The sequence below is a fragment of the Chiloscyllium plagiosum genome, unplaced genomic scaffold (assembly GCF_037043375.1).
Source record: "Chiloscyllium plagiosum isolate Xiang-an unplaced genomic scaffold, Cpla_swu_hap1 HiC_scaffold_35, whole genome shotgun sequence".
NCBI classification, from domain to species: domain Eukaryota; kingdom Metazoa; phylum Chordata; class Chondrichthyes; order Orectolobiformes; family Hemiscylliidae; genus Chiloscyllium; species Chiloscyllium plagiosum.
In genome coordinates, this window is record NW_028270173.1 from 55577767 (window position 1) to 55595180 (window position 17414).

A 17414-nucleotide genomic window follows, 5' to 3' on the forward strand; every position below is an offset into this window, starting at 1 on the left:
CAGTTACTTTGACTAGACATCCTCACATCCTGCTTCTTGTAACGACTCTGTTCCATTCTCCCAGTTCGTCTGTCGATGCCAGCTTTGATAAGGTGGCCTCCAAAATATCCACCTCCTTCCTGAACTGAGCACTGATTCCTCAGCACCATGGTTGAGAGGACCCTCAGCCAAGTCTGACCCACACTTTGGCCCTCACCCTATCTCTTCTGATGAACAACAGCAATAAGAATCCCCTTGTTGTCACCTCGCATCCCACCAGCATCCACATCCAAAGGATCATTAGCTGCTATTTCCATCAGTACCAGTAAGATGCTGCCACCAGATGCATATTGCCCTCCTCTCTGTCATCTGCCTTCCCCAAGGCCCATTCCCTCCAGGACACCCTGGCTCATTCCACCTTCACTCTCAACACTGGCCATCCACAGACCCATGGAACCTTCTCCTGTCACTGCAGAAGGTGTAACACCTGTCCCTTTACTTCCTCCCTTCTCACTCTCCAAGGCCCGAAACACACCTTCAAGGTGAAGTAGCGATTTACCTGCACTGGATTCAAACTAGCCGAGTATATATGCTGTTCACAATGTGGTCTCCACTGCACTGAGGAAATAAAGCATGGAGTGGGAAAGGAAGTTCAGCCTGGGTGCTTGCTTTGCAGAACACCTACACTCTGTCTGCAAAATAAGAGCCTGAGCTTCCAATTGTCTGCCATTACAACACCCCGTCCTGTTCCCTGGCCAACATCTGTCTCAGGTTTGCTGCAGTGCTCCAGTGAAGCTCAGTGCAAGCTGGAAGAACAACGCTGCCTTATCCACTTAGGGACCTGCAGCCTTCTGGACTCAATACTGAGTTCAACAATTTTCAGGCTTTAGCTTCTCCTATGTCTTCCCCCAGGTCCAGGCCAGGGAGAACATACCAGGCCTTGTTATCACATGGTCTGCTATTACACACAACCTATTTTTAACCACTAACAGTCCCTCTTTATAGATATTCAGTTTCCTAAGCTGACTGCTATACAGTCCTTTGGCTGTCCAACTGTTTCTCTCTTTAGGCTCTATCTCCACCTGATTTTAATCCTGACCTTCTCCCCCACCCAATCTTCTGCATAAAAACCAACATTTTCCGCACTACCATTAGTTCAGAAGAAGGGTTCCTGGTCCTGAAACATTAGCTCTGATGACCCTCCCAGATGCTGCCAGACTTGCTGACCTTTGCCAGCAATCTCTGGTTTTTGTTTCTGATTTCCTGCATCCACATTACTTTCGGTTTTTGTTCTTTCAGCTGGAGATTCTCTTTCCTTTTTCAGACCAATAATACTGACAGGAGCAGCTGCTGTTTTGTTTGTTTCCAGGTTCCTAATTCAAACCCCTGGAACTGTCAGACTGGCCAAAATCCAATCCCTTTATCACAGGTTAGTTTTATTGACCAGTTTGTGGAATGGAACTGATAATGTCACAAATTGAACTCACAATATTTACTGGAAATCATTGTGTTTGTGACTGATCAGATTCCCATTCAAAAGAGTGTCCTGTATCGGTGTTAATTATTGATTATTTCAAAATAGAATCTGAGCTGTAAAGACAGACCATGTACCCGATTTGGGTCACCCACCTCCAGGCTCCTTCACCTGGCAGAGATCATTGTGTGTGAACTAGTTCCCTTTTCATTCATCTCACTTTCTCCAAGTGAAAGGTTTGGCCACAACTGGCTGGCTCCTTGTGGGTGATGTGAAACATTCCCTTTTCACAGTCCGATTCGAGTCCCCACCCAAATTCTTTCTTTGATACGTTGATGATATAGTTGATGTTGCTTCCTGCTTTTGCCTGAAGTTAGAAAAATTCATTACTTTTGTAACTGATTCCATCATTCTCTCACTCTGACCACACACATCTCTGACTCTTCCCTTCCCTTGCTGGACTTCCATGTTTCTATTTCTGAAGTGAAACTTTCCATCTATATCCATAACAAGCCCACCCACTCCCATAATTACCTCGACTGCATTTCCCCGAACACTGCTTCCTGCAAGGATTCCATTCCATTCCACTCTCCATCTCCACTGCATCTGTTCTGTTGATGCCACATCCCACAGAGGTGCCTCTGTCATTTAGTTCTTTTTCCTCAACCATGAATTTTCCTCCAAGCTTGTGGTTGACAGGGGCCTCAGTCACGTATGATCCATTTTCTGAATTTCTGCACTTATCCCATCCCTCCACCCCTCCCAGGATAACAGCATGCCTACCCTTGTTCTCATGTTCCATCCCTACACAACCTCACATTCCAAAGGGTGATATTGGACTTGAAATATTAAGACCTGCTGCCAGACATGCTGAGTTTTCCCTGAACTTCCTGTTTTTATTTAAATTCTGTAACCAATTGTGGTTTGTCACACCTCCTTGTAGGCTGTTCAACCTTCCTTCAAATCTGTAAAGGATGTGCCACTAAGGGACAGTGGGCACGTGTCTGCAGGAAATTTGGTGCCAAAAGTCAAGCCAAACCCAGAACAAAATTGAAGAAGGTGAGGACGGCAGATGCTGGAGATCAGAGTCGAGAGTGTGGCGCTGGAAAAGCACAGCAGATGCGGCAGCATTTATGGAGAGAAATCAGAGTTAACGTTTCAGGTCAAGTGGCCCTTCCTCAGAAAGTGATGGTAGTGAGGAAAATGTGGGATTTTATTCACGGGTAGGGTGGGGAAGGATGTAAGGAGTAAACAAGAGGTGGAGATAGAGCCCAAACAAAGAGAAGAGCAGTTGGACAGACAAAGCAGTTGACAACAATCTGGTGACGAGGGTGAATAGCTGTTAATGGAGACGGTTAGCTGGCTAACAATAGGTTGTGTGTAATAGCAGAACTGTGTGATAACAAGACCTGATGTGTGAGGATCGGCGTAAGGACATGGCAGAGATCAATCCCAGAAATTTTTCAACTCAATATTAAGACCAGAATGTGCAGAGGGGCCATATAGAAAATGAGGCGTTATGTTTCCAGTTCAGACTGAGCTTTGCTGGATCACTGCGGCAGCCTGAGACAGAGACGTTGGCCAGGGAACAGGGTGGCGTGTTAATGTGGCAGGATGGGCAGGGCCATCACTGTGAACAGAATGCAAGTATTCTGTGAAGCAGTCACCAGGCTATGCTTCATTCCCCCAATGTAGGGGAGAGACCAAATACTGAGCAGGGAATGCAGTAGACGAGGCTGTGGGAAGTGAATTGAAAGTGTTGCTGCTTCATCAGGAAGCTATGCAGAACACCGAGTGTGAGATAGCTAGCAGGACATAGTTATACTGCAGAACACCGAGTGTGAGATAGCTAGCAGGACATAGTTATACTGCAGAACACCGAGTGTGAGACAGCGAGCAGGCCATAGTTATACTGCAGAACACCGTGTGTGAGACAGCTAGCAGGACATAGTTATACTACAGAACACCGAGTGTGGGACAGCTAGCAGGACATAATTATACTGCAGAACACGGAGTGTGAGACAGCTAGCAGGCCGTAGTTATACTGCAGAACACCGAGTGTGAGACAGCTCGCAGGCTATAGTTATACTGCAGAACACCGAATTGAAGACAGCTAGCAGGCCATAGTTATACTGCTGAACACTGAGTATGAGACAGCTAGCAGGCTATAGTTATACTGCAGAACACCGAATTGAAGACAGCTAGCAGGCCATAGTTATACTGCAGAACACTGAGTGTGGGACAGCTAGCAGGACACAGTTATACTGCAGAACACCGAGTGTGAGACAGCTAGCAGGCTGTAGTTATACTGCAGAACACCGAGTGTGAGACAGCTAGCAGGCTGTAGTTATACTGCAGAACACCGAGTGTGAGACAGCTAGCAGGACATAATTATACTGCAGAACACGGAGTGTGAGACAGCTAGCAGGCCGTAGTTATACTGCAGAACACCGTGTGTGGGACAGCTAGCAGGACACAGTTAGACTGCAGAACACCGAGTGTGGGACAGCTAGCAGGCCATAGTTATACTGCAGAACACCGAGTGTGAGACAGCTACAGGCCATAGTTATACTGCAGAACACCGAGTGTGAGACAGCTAGCAGGCTATAGTTATACTGCAGAACACCGAGTGTGAGACAGCTAGCAGGCCATAGTTATACCGCAGACGACCGAGTGTGAGACAGCAAGCAGGCCATAGTTATACCGCAGATCACCGAGTGTGAGACAGCTAGCAGGCCATAGTTATACTGCAGAACACTGAGTGTGAGACAGCTAGCAGGCCATAGTTATACTGCAGAACACCGAGTGTGAGACAGCTAGGTGGCCATATTTATACTGCAGAACACCGAGTGTGAGACAGCTGGCAGTCTATAGTTATACTGCAGAACACTGAGTGTGTGACAGCTAGCAGGCTATAGTTATACTGCAGAATACTGAGTGTGAGACAGCTCGCAGGCTATAGTTATACTGCAGAACACCGAGTGTGAGACAGCTGGCAGGCTATAGTTCGACAGCAGAATACAGAGTGTGAGACAGCTAGTAGGCCATAGTTATACTGCAGATCACCGAGTGTGAGACAGCTAGTGAGTCCATAGTTCAGTGCTGAAAACCGATTGTGAGACAGCAAGGAGGCCATAGTTATACTGCAAAACACCGAGTGTGAGTCAGCTAGCAGGCTACAGTTATACTGCAGAACACCGAGTGTGAGACAGCTAGCAGGCTATAGTTATACTGCAGAACACCGAGTGTGAGACAGCTAGCAGGCTATAGTTATACTGCAGAACACCGAGTGTGAGACTGATCGCTGGCTATAGTTATACTGGAGAACACCAAGTGTGAGACAGCTGGTAGGTTCCAGTTATACTGCAGTACACCGAGTATGACACAATGAACAGGCCATAGTTATACTGCAGAACACTGAGTGTGAGACAGCTCGCAGGCCATAGTTATACTGCAGAACACTGAGTGTGGGACAGCTAGTGAGTCCATAGTTCAGTGCTGAACACCGAGTGTGAGACAGCTAGCAGGTTATAGCTATACTGCTGAAAACCGATTGTGAGACAGCAAGGAGGCCATAGTTATACTGCAAAACACCGAGTGTGAGTCAGCTAGCAGGCTACAGTTATACTGCAGAACACCGAGTGTGAGACAGCTAGCAGGCTACAGTTATACTGCAGAACACCGAGTGTGAGACAGCTAGCAGGCTATAGTTATACTGCAGAATACTGAGTATGAGACAGCTCGCAGGCTATAGTTATACTGCAGAACATCGAGTGTGAGACTGATCACAGGCTATAGTTATACTGGAGAACACCGAGTGTAAGACAGCTAGTAGGCTACAGTTATACTGCAGAACACCGAGTGTGAGACAGTGAACAGGCTATAGTTATACTACAGAACACCGAGTGTGAGACAGCTAGCAGGCCATAGTTGTACTGATGAACACTGAGCGTGAGACAGCTAACAGGCCATAGTTATACTGCAGAACACCGAGTGTGAGACAGCTAGCAGGCTATAATTATACTGCAGAACACCGAGTGTGAGACAGCTCGCAGGCCATAGTTATACTACAGAACACCGAGTGTGAGACAGCTAGCAGGCCATAGTTATACTGCAGAACACCGAGTGTGGGACAGCTAGCAGGCTATAGTTATACTGCATAACACCGAGTGTGAGACAGCTAGAAGGCCATAGTTATACTGCAGAACACCAAGTGTGAGACAGCTAGCAGTCTATAATTATACTGCAGAACACTGAGTGTGTGACAGCTAGCAGGCTATAGTTATACTGCAGAATACTGAGTGTGAGACAGCTGGCAGGCTATAGTTCTACAGCAGAATACAGAGTGTGAGACAGCTAGTAGGCCATAGTTATACTGCAGAACACCGAATCGAACACAGCTAGCAGGCTGTAGTTATACAGCAGAACACCGAGTGTGAGACAGCAAGCAGGCCATAGTTATACTGCAGATCACCGAGTGTGAGACAGCTAGTGCGTCCATAGTTCAGTGCTGAACACCGAGTGTGAGACAGCTGGCAGGTTATAGCTATACTGCTGAAAACCGATTGTGAGACAGCAAGCAGGCCATAGTTATACTGCAGATCACCGAGTGTGAGACAGCTAGTGAGTCCATAGTTCAGTGCTGAACACCGAGTGTGAGACAGCTAGCAGGTGATAGCTATACTGCTGAAAACCGATTGTGAGACAGCAAGGAGGCCATAGTTATACTGCAAAACACCGAGTGTGAGTCAGCTAGCAGGCTACAGTTATACTGCAGAACACCGAGTGTGAGACAGCTAGCAGGCTATAGTTATACTGCAGAACACCGAGTGTGAGACAGCTAGCAGGCTATAGTTATACTGCAGAACACCGAGTGTGAGACTGATCGCTGGCTATAGTTATACTGGAGAACACCAAGTGTGAGACAGCTGGTCGGTTCCAGTTATACTGCAGTACACCGAGTATGAGACAATGAACAGGCTATAGTTATACTGCAGAACACTGAGTGTGAGACAGCTCGCAGGCCATAGTTATACTGCAGAACACCGAGTGTGAGACAGCTCGCAGGCCATAGTTATACTACAGAACACCGAGTGTGGGACAGCTAGCAGGCTATAGTTATACTGCAGTGTGTGACAGCTCGCAGGCCATAGTTATACTACAGAACACCGAGTGTGAGACAGCTAGCAGGCCATAGTTATACTGCAGAACACTGAGTATGAGACAGCTAGCAGGCTATAGTTATACTGCAGAACACTGAGTGTGTGACAGCTCGCAGGCCATAGTTATACTACAGAACACCGAGTGTGAGACAGCCAGCAGTCCATAGTTATACTGCAGATCACCGAGTGTGAGACAGCTAGTGAGTCCATCGTTCAGTGCTGAACACCGAGTGTGAGACAGCTAGCAGGTTATAGTTATACTGCTGAAAACCGAGTGTGAGACAGCTAGCAGGCCGTAGTTATACTGCAGAACACCGAGTGTGAGACAGCTAGCAGGCTGTAGTTATACTGCAGAACACTAAGTGTGAGACAGCTCGCAGGCTGTAGATATATTGCAGAACACCGAGTGTGAGACAGCTAGCAGGCTATAGTTATTCTGCAGAACACCGAGTGTGAGACAGCTAGCAGGCCATAGTTATACTGCCAAACACCAAGTGTGTGACAGCTCGCAGGCCATAGTTATACTGCCGACCACCGAGTGTGAGACAGCTAGCAGACCATAGTTATACTGCTGAAAACCGAGAGTGAGAGTGCTCGCAGGCCATAGTTATATACAGAACACCGAGTGTGGGACAGCTGGCAGGTTATAGTTTTACTGCAGAACACCGAATCGAACACAGCCAGCAGGCTGTAGTTATACTGCAAAACACCGAGCGTGAGACAGCTAGCAGGATTTAATTATAGAGCAGAACACGGAGTGTGAGACAGCTAGCAGGTTATAGTTATACCCAAAACGCCGAGTATGAGACAACTAGCAGGCCATAGTTATACTGCAGAACACAGAGTGTGAGACAGCTAGCAGGCCATAGTTATACCGCAGAACACCGAGTGTGAGACAGCTAGCAGGCCATAGTTATACCGCAGATCACCGAGTGTGAGACAGCTAGCAGGCCATAGTTATACTGCAGAACACTGAGTGTGAGACAGCTAGCAGGCCATAGTTATACTGCAGAACACCGAGTGTGAGACAGCTAGGTGGCCATATTTATACTGCAGAACACCGAGTGTGAGACAGCTGGCAGTCTATAGTTATACTGCAGAACACTGAGTGTGAGACAGCTAGCAGGCCATAGTTATACTGCAGAACACCGAGTGTGAGACAGCTAGGTGGCCATATTTATACTGCAGAACACTGAGTGTGTGACAGCTAGCAGGCTATAGTTATACTGCAGAATACTGAGTGTGAGACAGCTGGCAGGCTATAGTTCTACAGCAGAATACAGAGTGTGAGACAGCTAGTAGGCCATAGTTATACTGCAGAACACCGAATCGAACACAGCTAGCAGGCTGTAGTTATACAGCAGAACACCGAGTGTGAGACAGCAAGCAGGCCATAGTTATACTGCAGATCACCGAGTGTGAGACAGCTAGTGAGTCCATAGTTCAGTGCTGAACACCGAGTGTGAGACAGCTGGCAGGTTATAGCTATACTGCTGAAAACCGATTGTGAGACAGCAAGCAGGCCATAGTTATACTGCAGATCACCGAGTGTGAGACAGCTAGTGAGTCCATAGTTCAGTGCTGAACACCGAGTGTGAGACAGCTAGCAGGTTATAGCTATACTGCTGAAAACCGATTGTGAGACAGCAAGGAGGCCATAGTTATACTGCAAAACACCCAGTGTGAGTCAGCTAGCAGGCTACAGTTATACTGCAGAACACCGAGTGTGAGACAGCTAGCAGGCTATAGTTATACTGCAGAACACCGAGTGTGAGACAGCTAGCAGGCTATAGTTATACTGCAGAACACCGAGTGTGAGACTGATCGCTGGCTATAGTTATACTGGAGAACACCAAGTGTGAGACAGCTGGTCGGTTCCAGTTATACTGCAGTACACCGAGTATGAGACAATGAACAGGCTATAGTTATACTGCAGAACACTGAGTGTGAGACAGCTCGCAGGCCATAGTTATACTGCAGAACACCGAGTGTGAGACAGCTCGCAGGCCATAGTTATACTACAGAACACCGAGTGTGGGACAGCGAGCAGGCTATAGTTATACTGCAGAACACTGAGTGTGAGACAGCGAGCAGGCTATAGTTATACTACAGAACACCGAGTGTGAGACAGCTAGCAGGCCATAGTTATACTGCAGAACACTGAGTATGAGACAGCTCGCAGGCCATAGTTATACTACAGAACACCGAGTGTGAGACAGCTAGCAGGCCATAGTTATACTGCAGAACACTGAGTATGAGACAGCTAGCAGGCTATAGTTATACTGCAGAACACCGAGTGTGTGACAGCTCGCAGGCCATAGTTATACTACAGAACACCGAGTGTGAGACAGCCAGCAGTCCATAGTTATACTGCAGATCACCGAGTGTGAGACAGCTAGTGAGTCCATCGTTCAGTGCTGAACACCGAGTGTGAGACAGCTAGCAGGTTATAGTTATACTGCTGAAAACCGAGTGTGAGACAGCAAGGAGGCCATAGTTATACTGCAGAACACTGTGTGTGAGACAGCTAGCAGGCCGTAGTTATACTGCAGAACACCGAGTGTGAGACAGCTAGCAGGCTGTAGTTATACTGCAGAACACTAAGTGTGAGACAGCTCGCAGGCTGTAGATATATTGCAGAACACCGAGTGTGAGACAGCTAGCAGGCTATAGTTATACTGCAGAACACTGTGTGTGAGACAGCTCGCAGGCTATAGTTATACTGCAGAACATCGAGTGTGAGACTGATCACAGGCTATAGTTATACTGGAGAACACCGAGTGTAAGACAGCTAGTAGGCTACAGTTATATTGCAGAACACCGAGTGTGAGACAGTGAACAGGCTATAGTTATACTACAGAACACCGAGTGTGAGACAGCTAGCAGGCCATAGTTGTACTGATGAACACTGAGCGTGAGACAGCTAACAGGCCATAGTTATACTGCAGAACACCGAGTGTGAGACAGCTAGCAGGCTATAATTATAGTGCAGAACCCCGAGTCTGAGACAGCTCGCAGGCCATAGTTATACTACAGAACACCGAGTGTGAGACAGCTAGCAGGCCATAGTTATACTGCAGAACACCGAGTGTGGGACAGCTAGCAGGCTATAGTTATACTGCATAACACCGAGTGTGAGACAGCTAGCAGGCTATAGCTATACTGCTGAACACCGAGTGTGAGACAGCTAGAAGGCCATAGTTATACTGCAGAACACCAAGTGTGAGACAGCTAGCAGGCCGTAGTTATACTGCAGAACACCGAGTGTGAGACAGCTAGCAGGCTGTAGTTATACTGCAGAACACTAAGTGTGAGACAGCTCGCAGGCTGTAGATATATTGCAGAACACCGAGTGTGAGACAGCTAGCAGGCCATAGTTATACTGCAGAACACTGAGTATGAGACAGCTCGCAGGCCATAGTTATACTACAGAACACCGAGTGTGAGACAGCTAGCAGGCCATAGTTATACTGCAGAACACTGAGTATGAGACAGCTAGCAGGCTATAGTTATACTGCAGAACACCGAGTGTGTGACAGCTCGCAGGCCATAGTTATACTACAGAACACCGAGTGTGAGACAGCCAGCAGTCCATAGTTATACTGCAGATCACCGAGTGTGAGACAGCTAGTGAGTCCATCGTTCAGTGCTGAACACCGAGTGTGAGACAGCTAGCAGGTTATAGTTATACTGCTGAAAACCGAGTGTGAGACAGCAAGGAGGCCATAGTTATACTGCAGAACACTGTGTGTGAGACAGCTAGCAGGCCGTAGTTATACTGCAGAACACCGAGTGTGAGACAGCTAGCAGGCTGTAGTTATACTGCAGAACACTAAGTGTGAGACAGCTCGCAGGCTGTAGATATATTGCAGAACACCGAGTGTGAGACAGCTAGCAGGCTATAGTTATACTGCAGAACACTGTGTGTGAGACAGCTCGCAGGCTATAGTTATACTGCAGAACATCGAGTGTGAGACTGATCACAGGCTATAGTTATACTGGAGAACACCGAGTGTAAGACAGCTAGTAGGCTACAGTTATATTGCAGAACACCGAGTGTGAGACAGTGAACAGGCTATAGTTATACTACAGAACACCGAGTGTGAGACAGCTAGCAGGCCATAGTTGTACTGATGAACACTGAGCGTGAGACAGCTAACAGGCCATAGTTATACTGCAGAACACCGAGTGTGAGACAGCTAGCAGGCTATAATTATAGTGCAGAACCCCGAGTCTGAGACAGCTCGCAGGCCATAGTTATACTACAGAACACCGAGTGTGAGACAGCTAGCAGGCCATAGTTATACTGCAGAACACCGAGTGTGGGACAGCTAGCAGGCTATAGTTATACTGCATAACACCGAGTGTGAGACAGCTAGCAGGCTATAGCTATACTGCTGAACACCGAGTGTGAGACAGCTAGAAGGCCATAGTTATACTGCAGAACACCAAGTGTGAGACAGCTAGCAGGCCGTAGTTATACTGCAGAACACCGAGTGTGAGACAGCTAGCAGGCTGTAGTTATACTGCAGAACACTAAGTGTGAGACAGCTCGCAGGCTGTAGATATATTGCAGAACACCGAGTGTGAGACAGCTAGCAGGCTATAGTTATTCTGCAGAACACCGAGTGTGAGACAGCTAGCAGGCCATAGTTATACTGCCAAACACCAAGTGTGTGACAGCTCGCAGGCCATAGTTATACTGCCGACCACCGAGTGTGAGACAGCTAGCAGACCATAGTTATACTGCTGAAAACCGAGAGTGAGAGTGCTCGCAGGCCATAGTTATATACAGAACACCGAGTGTGGGACAGCTGGCAGGTTATAGTTTTACTGCAGAACACCGAATCGAACACAGCCAGCAGGCTGTAGTTATACTGCAAAACACCGAGCGTGAGACAGCTAGCAGGATTTAATTATAGAGCAGAACACGGAGTGTGAGACAGCTAGCAGGTTATAGTTATACCCAAAACGCCGAGTATGAGACAACTAGCAGGCCATAGTTATACTGCAGAACACAGAGTGTGAGACAGCTAGCAGGCCATAGTTATACCGCAGAACACCGAGTGTGAGACAGCTAGCAGGCCATAGTTATACCGCAGATCACCGAGTGTGAGACAGCTAGCAGGCCATAGTTATACTGCAGAACACTGAGTGTGAGACAGCTAGGTGGCCATATTTATACTGCAGAACACCGAGTGTGAGACAGCTGGCAGTCTATAATTATACTGCAGAACACTGAGTGTGTGACAGCTAGCAGGCTATAGTTATACTGCAGAATACTGAGTGTGAGACAGCTGGCAGGCTATAGTTCTACAGCAGAATACAGAGTGTGAGACAGCTAGTAGGCCATAGTTATACTGCAGAACACCGAATCGAACACAGCTAGCAGGCTGTAGTTATACAGCAGAACACCGAGTGTGAGACAGCAAGCAGGCCATAGTTATACTGCAGATCACCGAGTGTGAGACAGCTAGTGAGTCCATAGTTCAGTGCTGAACACCGAGTGTGAGACAGCTGGCAGGTTATAGCTATACTGCTGAAAACCGATTGTGAGACAGCAAGCAGGCCATAGTTATACTGCAGATCACCGAGTGTGAGACAGCTAGTGAGTCCATAGTTCAGTGCTGAACACCGAGTGTGAGACAGCTAGCAGGTTATAGCTATACTGCTGAAAACCGATTGTGAGACAGCAAGGAGGCCATAGTTATACTGCAAAACACCGAGTGTGAGTCAGCTAGCAGGCTACAGTTATACTGCAGAACACCGAGTGTGAGACAGCTAGCAGGCTATAGTTATACTGCAGAACACCGAGTGTGAGACAGCTAGCAGGCTATAGTTATACTGCAGAACACCGAGTGTGAGACTGATCGCTGGCTATAGTTATACTGGAGAACACCAAGTGTGAGACAGCTGGTCGGTTCCAGTTATACTGCAGTACACCGAGTATGAGACAATGAACAGGCTATAGTTATACTGCAGAACACTGAGTGTGAGACAGCTCGCAGGCCATAGTTATACTGCAGAACACCGAGTGTGAGACAGCTCGCAGGCCATAGTTATACTACAGAACACCGAGTGTGGGACAGCGAGCAGGCTATAGTTATACTGCAGTGTGTGACAGCTCGCAGGCCATAGTTATACTACAGAACACCGAGTGTGAGACAGCTAGCAGGCCATAGTTATACTGCAGAACACTGAGTATGAGACAGCTAGCAGGCTATAGTTATACTGCAGAACACCGAGTGTGTGACAGCTCGCAGGCCATAGTTATACTACAGAACACCGAGTGTGAGACAGCCAGCAGTCCATAGTTATACTGCAGATCACCGAGTGTGAGACAGCTAGTGAGTCCATCGTTCAGTGCTGAACACCGAGTGTGAGACAGCTAGCAGGTTATAGTTATACTGCTGAAAACCGAGTGTGAGACAGCAAGGAGGCCATAGTTATACTGCAGAACACTGTGTGTGAGACAGCTAGCAGGCCGTAGTTATACTGCAGAACACCGAGTGTGAGACAGCTAGCAGGCTGTAGTTATACTGCAGAACACTAAGTGTGAGACAGCTCGCAGGCTGTAGATATATTGCAGAACACCGAGTGTGAGACAGCTAGCAGGCTATAGTTATACTGCAGAACACTGTGTGTGAGACAGCTCGCAGGCTATAGTTATACTGCAGAACATCGAGTGTGAGACTGATCACAGGCTATAGTTATACTGGAGAACACCGAGTGTAAGACAGCTAGTAGGCTACAGTTATACTGCAGAACACCGAGTGTGAGACAGTGAACAGGCTATAGTTATACTACAGAACACCGAGTGTGAGACAGCTAGCAGGCCATAGTTGTACTGATGAACACTGAGCGTGAGACAGCTAACAGGCCATAGTTATACTGCAGAACACCGAGTGTGAGACAGCTAGCAGGCCATAGTTATACTGCAGAACACCGAGTGTGGGACAGCTAGCAGGCTATAGTTATACTGCATAACACCGAGTGTGAGACAGCTAGCAGGCTATAGCTATACTGCTGAACACCGAGTGTGAGACAGCTAGAAGGCCATAGTTATACTGCAGAACACTGTGTGTGAGACAGCTAGCAGGCCGTAGTTATACTGCAGAACACCGAGTGTGAGACAGCTAGCAGGCTGTAGTTATACTGCAGAACACTAAGTGTGAGACAGCTCGCAGGCTGTAGATATATTGCAGAACACCGAGTGTGAGACAGCTAGCAGGCTATAGTTATTCTGCAGAACACCGAGTGTGAGACAGCTAGCAGGCCATAGTTATACTGCCAAACACCAAGTGTGTGACAGCTCGCAGGCCATAGTTATACTGCCGACCACCGAATGTGAGACAGCTAGCAGACCATAGTTATACTGCTGAAAACCGAGAGTGAGAGTGCTCGCAGGCCATAGTTATATACAGAACACCGAGTGTGGGACAGCTGGCAGGTTATAGTTTTACTGCAGAACACCGAATCGAACACAGCCAGCAGGCTGTAGTTATACTGCAAAACACCGAGCGTGAGACAGCTAGCAGGATTTAATTATAGAGCAGAACACGGAGTGTGAGACAGCTAGCAGGTTATAGTTATACCCAAAACGCCGAGTATGAGACAACTAGCAGGCCATAGTTATACTGCAGAACACAGAGTGTGAGACAGCTAGCAGGCCATAGTTATACCGCAGAACACCGAGTGTGAGACAGCTAGCAGGCCATAGTTATACCGCAGATCACCGAGTGTGAGACAGCTAGCAGGCCATAGTTATACTGCAGAACACTGAGTGTGAGACAGCTAGCAGGCCATAGTTATACTGCAGAACACCGAGTGTGAGACAGCTAGGTGGCCATATTTATACTGCAGAACACCGAGTGTGAGACAGCTGGCAGTCTATAATTATACTGCAGAACACTGAGTGTGTGACAGCTAGCAGGCTATAGTTATACTGCAGAATACTGAGTGTGAGACAGCTGGCAGGCTATAGTTCTACAGCAGAATACAGAGTGTGAGACAGCTAGTAGGCCATAGTTATACTGCAGAACACCGAATCGAACACAGCTAGCAGGCTGTAGTTATACAGCAGAACACCGAGTGTGAGACAGCAAGCAGGCCATAGTAATACTGCAGAACACCGAGTGTGAGACAGCTAGTGAGTCCATAGTTCAGTGCTGAACACCGAGTGTGAGACAGCTGGCAGGTTATAGCTATACTGCTGAAAACCGATTGTGAGACAGCAAGGAGGCCATAGTTATACTGCAGATCACCGAGTGTGAGACAGCTAGTGAGTCCATAGTTCAGTGCTGAACACCGAGTGTGAGACAGCGAGCAGGCCATAGTTATACTGCAAAACACCGAGTGTGAGTCAGCTAGCAGGCTACAGTTATACTGCAGAACACCGAGTGTGAGACAGCTAGCAGGCTATAGTTATACTGCAGAACACCGAGTGTGAGACAGCTAGCAGGCTATAGTTATACTGCAGAACACCGAGTGTGAGACTGATCGCTGGCTATAGTTATACTGGAGAACACCAAGTGTGAGACAGCTAGCAGGCTACAGTTATACTGCAGAACACCGAGTGTGAGACAGCTAGCAGGCTATAGTTATACTGCAGAACACCGAGTGTGAGACAGCTAGCAGGCTATAGTTATACTGCAGAACACCGAGTGTGAGACTGATCGCAGGCTATAGTTATACTGGAGAACACCAAGTGTGAGACAGCTGGTAGGTTCCAGTTATACTGCAGTACACCGAGTATGAGACAATGAACAGGCTATAGTTATACTGCAGAACACTGAGTGTGAGACAGCTCGCAGGTCATAGTTATACTGCAGAACACCGAGTGTGAGACAGCTCGCAGGCCATAGTTATACTACAGAACACCGAGTGTGGGACAGCTAGCAGGCTATAGTTATACTGCAGAACACCGAGTGTGTGACAGCTCGCAGGCCATAGTTATACTACAGAACACCGAGTGTGAGACAGCTAGCAGGCCATAGTTATACTGCAGAACACTGAGTATGAGACAGCTAGCAGGCTATAGTTATACTGCAGAACACTGATTCGAAGACAGCTAGCAGGCCGTAGTTATACTGCAGAACACCAGGTGTGAGACAGCTAGCAGGCCAGAGTTATAGTGCAGAACATCGAGTGTGAGGCAGCTAGCAGTCCATAGTTTTCCTGCCGAACACCGAGTGTGAGACAGCTAGCAGGCCATAGTTATACTGCAGAACACCGAGTGTGGGACAGCTAGCAGGCCATAGTTATACTGCAGAACACCGAGTGTGAGACAGCTAGCAGGCTATAGTTATACTGCAGAACACCGAGTGTGAGACTGATCGCTGGCTATAGTTATACTGGAGAACACCAAGTGTGAGACAGCTAGCAGGCTACAGTTATACTGCAGAACACCGAGTGTGAGACAGCTAGCAGGCTATAGTTATACTGCAGAATACAGTCAGCAGAGATAGCAGGCAGGCCATAGTAATACTGCTGACACCGAGTATGATATAGCTGGCAGGCTATAGTTACACTGCTGAACACCGAATCGAAGACAGCGAGAAGGCCGCAGTTATGCTGCAGAACACCGAGTGTGAGACAGCTCGCAGGCCAGAATTATACTGCTGAACACTGAGTGTGAGACAGCTAGCAGGCTATAGCTATATTGCAGAACACCGTGTGTGAAACAGCGAGCAGGCCATAGTTACAGTGCTGAACACCGAGTGTGAGACAGCTAGCAGGCTATAGTTATACTGCAGAACACTGATTCGAAGACAGCTAGCAGGCCGTAGTTATACTGCAGAACACCAGGTGTGAGACAGCTAGCAGGCCAGAGTTATAGTGCAGAACATCGAGTGTGAGGCAGCTAGCAGTCCATAGTTTTCCTGCCGAACACCGAGTGTGAGACAGCTAGCAGGCCATAGTTATACTGCAGAACACCGAGTGTGGGACAGCTAGCAGGCCATAGTTATACTGCAGAACACCGAGTGTGAGACAGCTAGCAGGCTATAGTTATACTGCAGAACACCGAGTGTGAGACTGATCGCTGGCTATAGTTATACTGGAGAACACCAAGTGTGAGACAGCTAGCAGGCTACAGTTATACTGCAGAACACCGAGTGTGAGACAGCTAGCAGGCTATAGTTATACTGCAGAACACCGAGTGTGAGACAGCTAGCAGGCTATAGTTATACTGCAGAACACCGAGTGTGAGACTGATCGCAGGCTATAGTTATACTGGAGAACACCAAGTGTGAGACAGCTGGTAGGTTCCAGTTATACTGCAGTACACCGAGTATGAGACAATGAACAGGCTATAGTTATACTGCAGAACACTGAGTGTGAGACAGCTCGCAGGTCATAGTTATACTGCAGAACACCGAGTGTGAGACAGCTCGCAGGCCATAGTTATACTACAGAACACCGAGTGTGGGACAGCTAGCAGGCTATAGTTATACTGCAGAACACCGAGTGTGTGACAGCTCGCAGGCCATAGTTATACTACAGAACACCGAGTGTGAGACAGCTAGCAGGCCATAGTTATACTGCAGAACACTGAGTATGAGACAGCTAGCAGGCTATAGTTATACTGCAGAACACTGATTCGAAGACAGCTAGCAGGCCGTAGTTATACTGCAGAACACCAGGTGTGAGACAGCTAGCAGGCCAGAGTTATAGTGCAGAACATCGAGTGTGAGGCAGCTAGCAGTCCATAGTTTTCCTGCCGAACACCGAGTGTGAGACAGCTAGCAGGCCATAGTTATACTGCAGAACACCGAGTGTGGGACAGCTAGCAGGCCATA